Source organism: Gadus morhua, chromosome 4 (genome assembly GCF_902167405.1).
Source record: "Gadus morhua chromosome 4, gadMor3.0, whole genome shotgun sequence".
NCBI lineage: Eukaryota > Metazoa > Chordata > Actinopteri > Gadiformes > Gadidae > Gadus > Gadus morhua.
Genome location: NC_044051.1, coordinates 31,797,794 through 31,803,793, shown reverse-complemented (window position 1 = coordinate 31,803,793; position 6,000 = coordinate 31,797,794). Strand labels below are relative to the sequence as shown.

At 43.9% G+C, this 6,000-nt stretch overlaps 1 protein-coding gene across 1 annotated transcript in view; it reads left to right on the top strand.

The window, feature by feature from the left end:
* Positions 1-6,000, top strand: part of LOC115542514 (beta-1,3-galactosyltransferase 1) — a 129,457-nt gene that overhangs the window by 56,304 nt on the left and 67,153 nt on the right. The window contains exon 2 of the mRNA XM_030354791.1: positions 5,266-5,336. The gene's annotated coding sequence lies outside the window, so the exon portion shown is untranslated. The remainder of the gene's footprint in view (positions 1-5,265; positions 5,337-6,000) is intronic.

Sequence of the window (6,000 nt, the reverse complement as noted above, 5' to 3'; positions counted from 1 at the left end):
TGAAAAAGAATACCGGGGAATCTTCTGACAGTGTTTTTTCTGATCAGGAAATATTTCGCCTAAAAAAATTGATTGTAAAAGCGAAAGTTGAGATTGCTTCCAATGAGAGTTTTTAAGCAGTTTTTTCTATTTTATTGTATAAGTGTGTTTCTTTCAATGCAGCCCTTCCCTTTTAAAACCATGTGTGATTTTAAAATTGGCACGTTGAATATAAATGGTGCAAGGGACTGTTTTAAAAGAGCTTCTCTCTATCAATTATTTAAAGATAAGAGACTTGACATTTTATTCATGCAGGAAACACATAGCACACTTGATAACGAAAGAGATTGGAAAAAAGAATGGAGTGGAGATGTCTTTTTAAGTCACAAGTCTTTTAATAGTGGTGGAGTGGGCATTTTGTTCTCCAATAATTTTAAAACAGTTTCATACAATGAGGAAGTGGTAGTGGAAGGACGACTTTTAAAAGTTAAAACACAGTATGAATATGTGAAAATGTTTTTTATTAATATTTATGCCCCAACCAAAGGGACTGAGCGGTTATTGTTTTTAGACACACTTGGCGAAGTAATAAGCCAATGTGATAGTGATGAGTATTTATTTTTAGGAGGTGATTTTAACTGTACTGAAGATTCTAGGTTAGACAGGAATCACCTGGAGCCTCATCCTGCCTCTCTGAGGCGACTCGCACGTCTAACGGCGTCTTGTGAGTTGAGGGACGTGTGGAGAAGTGTCCATGGTATTCAGAAACAGTACACCTGGGCTCACACAAAAGACAATGTTTTATCACTAGCTAGGCTAGATAGGTTTTATTGTTTTAAGCACCACCTCAATATTTTTTTTTTTAGAAGCAGTTTTATTATTCCTGTTGGTTTTACTGACCATTGTATGGTACATTGCTCAGTTTTAATCAATAAGGTAAAAACAAAAAGTGCTTTTTGGCATTTTAATACTACTGTTCTGGCTGAATTTTGTAGAGGTTTTTAATTTCTTTTGGGTTGAGTACAGGAAAAGTAAGGGGGATTATACCTCCTTACAACAGTGGTGGGATGTGGGCAAGTGCCGGATCAGACAACTATGTCAACAGTATACTCTCAATGTTAGCAGGGACAGAGCCAGGTCAATGAGAGAACTGGAGATTGAGTTAGTGGATCTGCAGTCTCTTGCAGAGTCCACAGGAGATCGAGGCCATATTGAGGCACTCACAGTAAAAAAGACAGCTTTGAGCAGTCTGCTGGGCGTCAAAGCACAGGGGGCGCTGGTCAGGTCCCGTTTTATGGATGCAACGCACATGGACGCCCCATCACATTACTTTTTCAGCCTTGAGCGCCAGAATGGTCAAAGGAAGATCTTCCATTCTTTGCGTACTGACACTGGAGCAACTGTATCTGATCCTGATGGAATATGCAGGTATGCAGCAGGATTCTATAAGGAGCTGTACAAAAAAAATGACAGAGATATTTCTGACAGAGACCTGCCATTTTTTGAGGGTCTTCCTCAGGTCCAGCCCAACAAAGCCCTTGAGGAGGTCCTAACTGCAGAGGAGCTGCAGGCTGCAGTTTTGGGTTTGAAAAGTGGCAGGGCTCCTGGCATTGATGGTCTGCCTGCAGATTTTTATAAGTCTTTCTGGTCACTCACTCATTGGTGGAGACGTCGGTGATGTCCTTAGAGACAGTCTGGCCTCAGGGTGTTTACCTTTGAGCTGCAGGAGGGCCGTCATCACGCTGCTTCCTAAGAAGGGTGATTTGCAGCAACTTAAAAACTGGAGGCCAGTCTCTCTGCTGTGCACAGATTATAAGTTGTTGTCCAAGGTATTGGCTACAAGGCTGGGGAAGGTGATGGCGGAGGTGATCCACGTTGACCAGTCCTATTGTGTGCCTGGCAGGCTGATCACTGATAATGTCATGTTGATTCGGAATTTTTTGGAAGTCTCTGGTTCTTTGGGAGTGGAGACTGGTCTTATTTCCATAGATCAGGAAAAGGCTTTTGACCGGGTTGAACATCATTACCTGTGGCACACGCTGCAGTTTTTTGGTTTCAGCCCTGGTTTCATAGCCATGATCCAGGTTCTGTACCGCAACATTGAGAGTATGTTGAAAATTAACGGTGGTTTGAGTGGCCCCTTTGAAGTACAGAGAGGTGTGAGGCAGGGATGTAGTCTGTCGGGGATGCTGTACTCCCTGGCCATAGAACCTCTACTCCATAACATAAGGAAAAAATTGTCAGGTGTAGTTTTCCCAGGGGGAAATGATTGTTTTAGGATTTCTGCTTATGCTGATGATGTGGTGTTTTTTTTTATCAAGAATCAAAGAGACGTCTCTATCATGGAGGATATTATAAACAACTTCAGCATAGTTTCGTCCGCAAGGGTCAACTGGGCTAAGAGTGAGGCATTGGCAGTCGGCGAAGGTGTAGCCACAGGTGTAAAGTTGCCAGGTGGGCTAGTGTGGAAAAGGGGTGGGATAAAGTATTTGGGTGTGTTTGTTGGAAGCAAGGACTACATGAAAAGAAATTGGGAAAACACATTGGAAATAGTTGAGGGAAGGGTCAGGAAGTGGAGATGGATCTTTCCCAAGCTATCGTATAAAGGCCGGGTGCTGGTTTTAAATAATCTGGTATCTTCCATGTTGTGGCACCGGCTTACATGTGTCGACCCCCCACCTGATCTACTGCCCAAGGTGCAGGCTATTTTGGTGAATGCGTTTTGGGACAAACTCCATTGGCTACCCCAGAGCATCCTGTACCTCCAGAAGGAAGACGGCGGACATGGACTTATGCATCTGGCCAGCAGAAGAGCCACTTTCCGGCTGGAGTTCATCAAAAGATTTCTAACAGGGCCTAAGGACTTGGTGTGGAAACCCCTGGCATGTTCCATTTCAAGACGTGTTGGTGAATATGGATTGGATGCATCACTGTTTTTACTAGATTTGAGCCCTTGTGTTTTTAACAACATTCCTGATTTTTACCGTAGTGTTTTTAATGTGTGGACTCTTTTTAAGAAGGAAAGGGTTGCTTGCCCCGCCTCGTTGTACTGGCTACTCAATGAACCAGTGCTTTCGGGGGGACGATTCTCAAGGGTTGCCACCTTCGGACCTACGTTCCAAGGAATGTTTATCAAATCCAAGGTCACAACTTTGGGGCAGGTGGTGGAGCTGGCCGGGCCAGACCTGGAGGATGCCGCAGCCTTGGCTGAACGGGTTGGGATGAGATCAATGCGGCTCGTCCAACAAGCACTGGACCATTGGAGACAACAACTGACTGGAAACGAGTGTGTCCTTTTAAGGACGTTTTACAATGGTTTTAGAGTTCCTGACGGTGACGATCCTTTCCCTAACCTCGATATTGTCCCTGATTTTAAAGACTGCACTGGCACGTTTTTAAATACAAAGAAAATTGGTTTTAGTGACTTAAAAGGTAAAGTTGTGTACTCCCTCTGTGTAAAGGTTTTGAACAAGATAAAGTTGAATGGTCGTACAGACAGTCCCTGGAGGGCTCATTTTGGTGTGAAGGAGGATGTGAGGCCTGAGTGGAGGGCACTGTACAAACCACCATTGGTCAAGAAGATTGCTGATTTACAATGGAGACTTCTACATGGAATAGTGGCTGTTAACTCTTTTATCTCGATTTTAAATCCCAGTGTTTCTAATGTTTGTCCCTTTTGTCCACAGAGGGAAACCATTTTTCACTGTTTTTTAGAATGCCCCAGACTTTCCACTCTGTTCCCCTTTTTAGAGAAGCTTTTCATGGCTTTTGGGGAATCTTTCACGAAATTGGTTTTTATTTTTGGTTTTAAATATAGGAAAAACTGCAGTAACAAATGTGAACTTTTAAATTTTATAATTGGGCAATCAAAAATGGCTATTTATTTAAGCCGCAAGAGAAAGGTTGAGTCCAACCTGGTCGTTGATTTAAAGGTGTATTTGGTCAGAAGTCTACGATCAAGAATCTTAATAGATTACAGATTCTACAGGGAAATGAAAGATCTAGAGACTTTCAGCAGAAGGTGGTGTTGTGGAGTAGCTCTGTGCGAGGTGGAAGAGGGAGAACTTGTATTCCGGGAAGGGTTGGCCTGAAGGAGTGATTATTACGCGTGTTTATTTGATTGTCATTTTGTTTTTGTTTATCATCTGTTTTTGTAGGTTTTGTTTTTGATTTTGTTTTTGCTTTAAGCTATGTGAAATTGATAAAGTGAAAATAAAAAGGGTTTTAAAAATCAAAATCTCTCTCTCTCTCTCTCTCTGTCTCTGTCTCTGTCTCTGTCTCTGTCTCTCTCTGTCTCCATCTTTCTCACCCTCCCTCTCTCCCTGTGATTGTCAGTATATATTTTCGGGGGTTATTTTCCGTTTCCGTCTCCTCCTCTATTGCGCCACGCCTCTCGATCAGACCAGATTGCATTCCTCGGGCTTTGTTATCATGGCCAATATCACAGTGTAAAGCCCCTCCTACCCCGCCACACACACACACACACACACACACGCACGCACACACACACACCCATGCACAAAATTGTAAACACACACACACACACACACACACGCTTAAACACACACACGCACACATATGCACACACACAAGCCCACACACAGACGCTTAAACCCGCCCACACACGCACATGCACACACACACACACACACTCACGCTTAAACACACATTTAAACACACACACATTCAACACACATCAAGCACCACCATCATAACAGATTTTAATTACATTTCTGACTTTAATGCCACCTTTGAGGTTTCTCAAAATAAATGTTGTGAAGGCACGGCCGCTTTTAACGTAACGTCTATTAATCAGCCCTGAAATAAAACCTAAAGAGAATTTTGACCTTTTGTTGGGTTGCGAGGGGGTATTTAAGCGGTGTGTTCTCATGAAAGAGCATACATCAATGGTTCTGGAAGGCTCTCTGCGTTGCCATGGCAGGCGCGGTGCGGGGGTTCGACGACAGCAGACTGGGTGATTAAAACTTCAACGCTCCGCGTGTCGGGATGCAGGATTCTGAACAGAGTTTGGAATGATCTGCGTGTTGAAGGATCAAAAACTAATTTTGTGTTCCCCTGACAGAATTAGCGCAATGTTTGAGGTTCTGTTTTCCTTCTTTGGTGATGTAATATTTATGTTTGTCATGACTATTTCACATCTTTCCTCAGTCGATAATTGAGGAAAAACAAGTATAAATAGAAATTAGTTAGGAAATGTCGGTTCCTTTTTACCTTTTTCCTGTTCATCGTTCTCCGACCTGACTCTTCCCCCTCTTCCTTCTCCAGCGTTGGTTTCCGACTACGGGTAAACTCTTTCGGGACCAGTGGTGCAAGGATAGCCCCTCCTGAAAAAAAAGGTAACGAATCACAGTGTATTTATACATGTGCTTAGTATATGAATAACGTATATGAATATATTTATACTCACTTCAGACGCGGCAGCCTCCATTTTGAACCTAAATAAAAGTGACATAAGGAGGAACAAGGAAAACGGATTTGGGTGGGGTCTCAAGTAGGGGACTAGGGACATGATTTAACCACGGTCGTAACCTTGGGCCAGGGGAAGGGGTGTTCCTGGACCTTAGCTACTGCTAGCTGTCCACGGCGGCGGTTAATTTGCAGTTGGTTGCGGGAAGAGGGAGGAACGGCAATATCGACTGTCCCTTCTGCCTTGGCTGTTTATTACTCGCCTGTATTCGGTTTGGCATTAATGTCCGCCGTTTGCATGGAAATATACGACGCACTTGGGTGGAAATACGAGCGGTATCTCGGGCCTTCTTGTCCACCGAGCGAGCAGCCGTCTTGGATTCAGGCACTAGCTTGCTGGGGGTCCCTTTTGAAATGTAAAGGCTCAGTTATGGTTCCACGTTGACCCAACGCAAGGGGGTTTACGGCCCCATCACATCCTTGTGGAATGTTCTTGTGCCCATCGCAAGGGCCGGACGTGCGCCTCCGAAAAAATTGTAACTTTGCGTCAAGACGACGCAGCATCAAGGGCTGTGATTGGTGCGCTCACTAAAA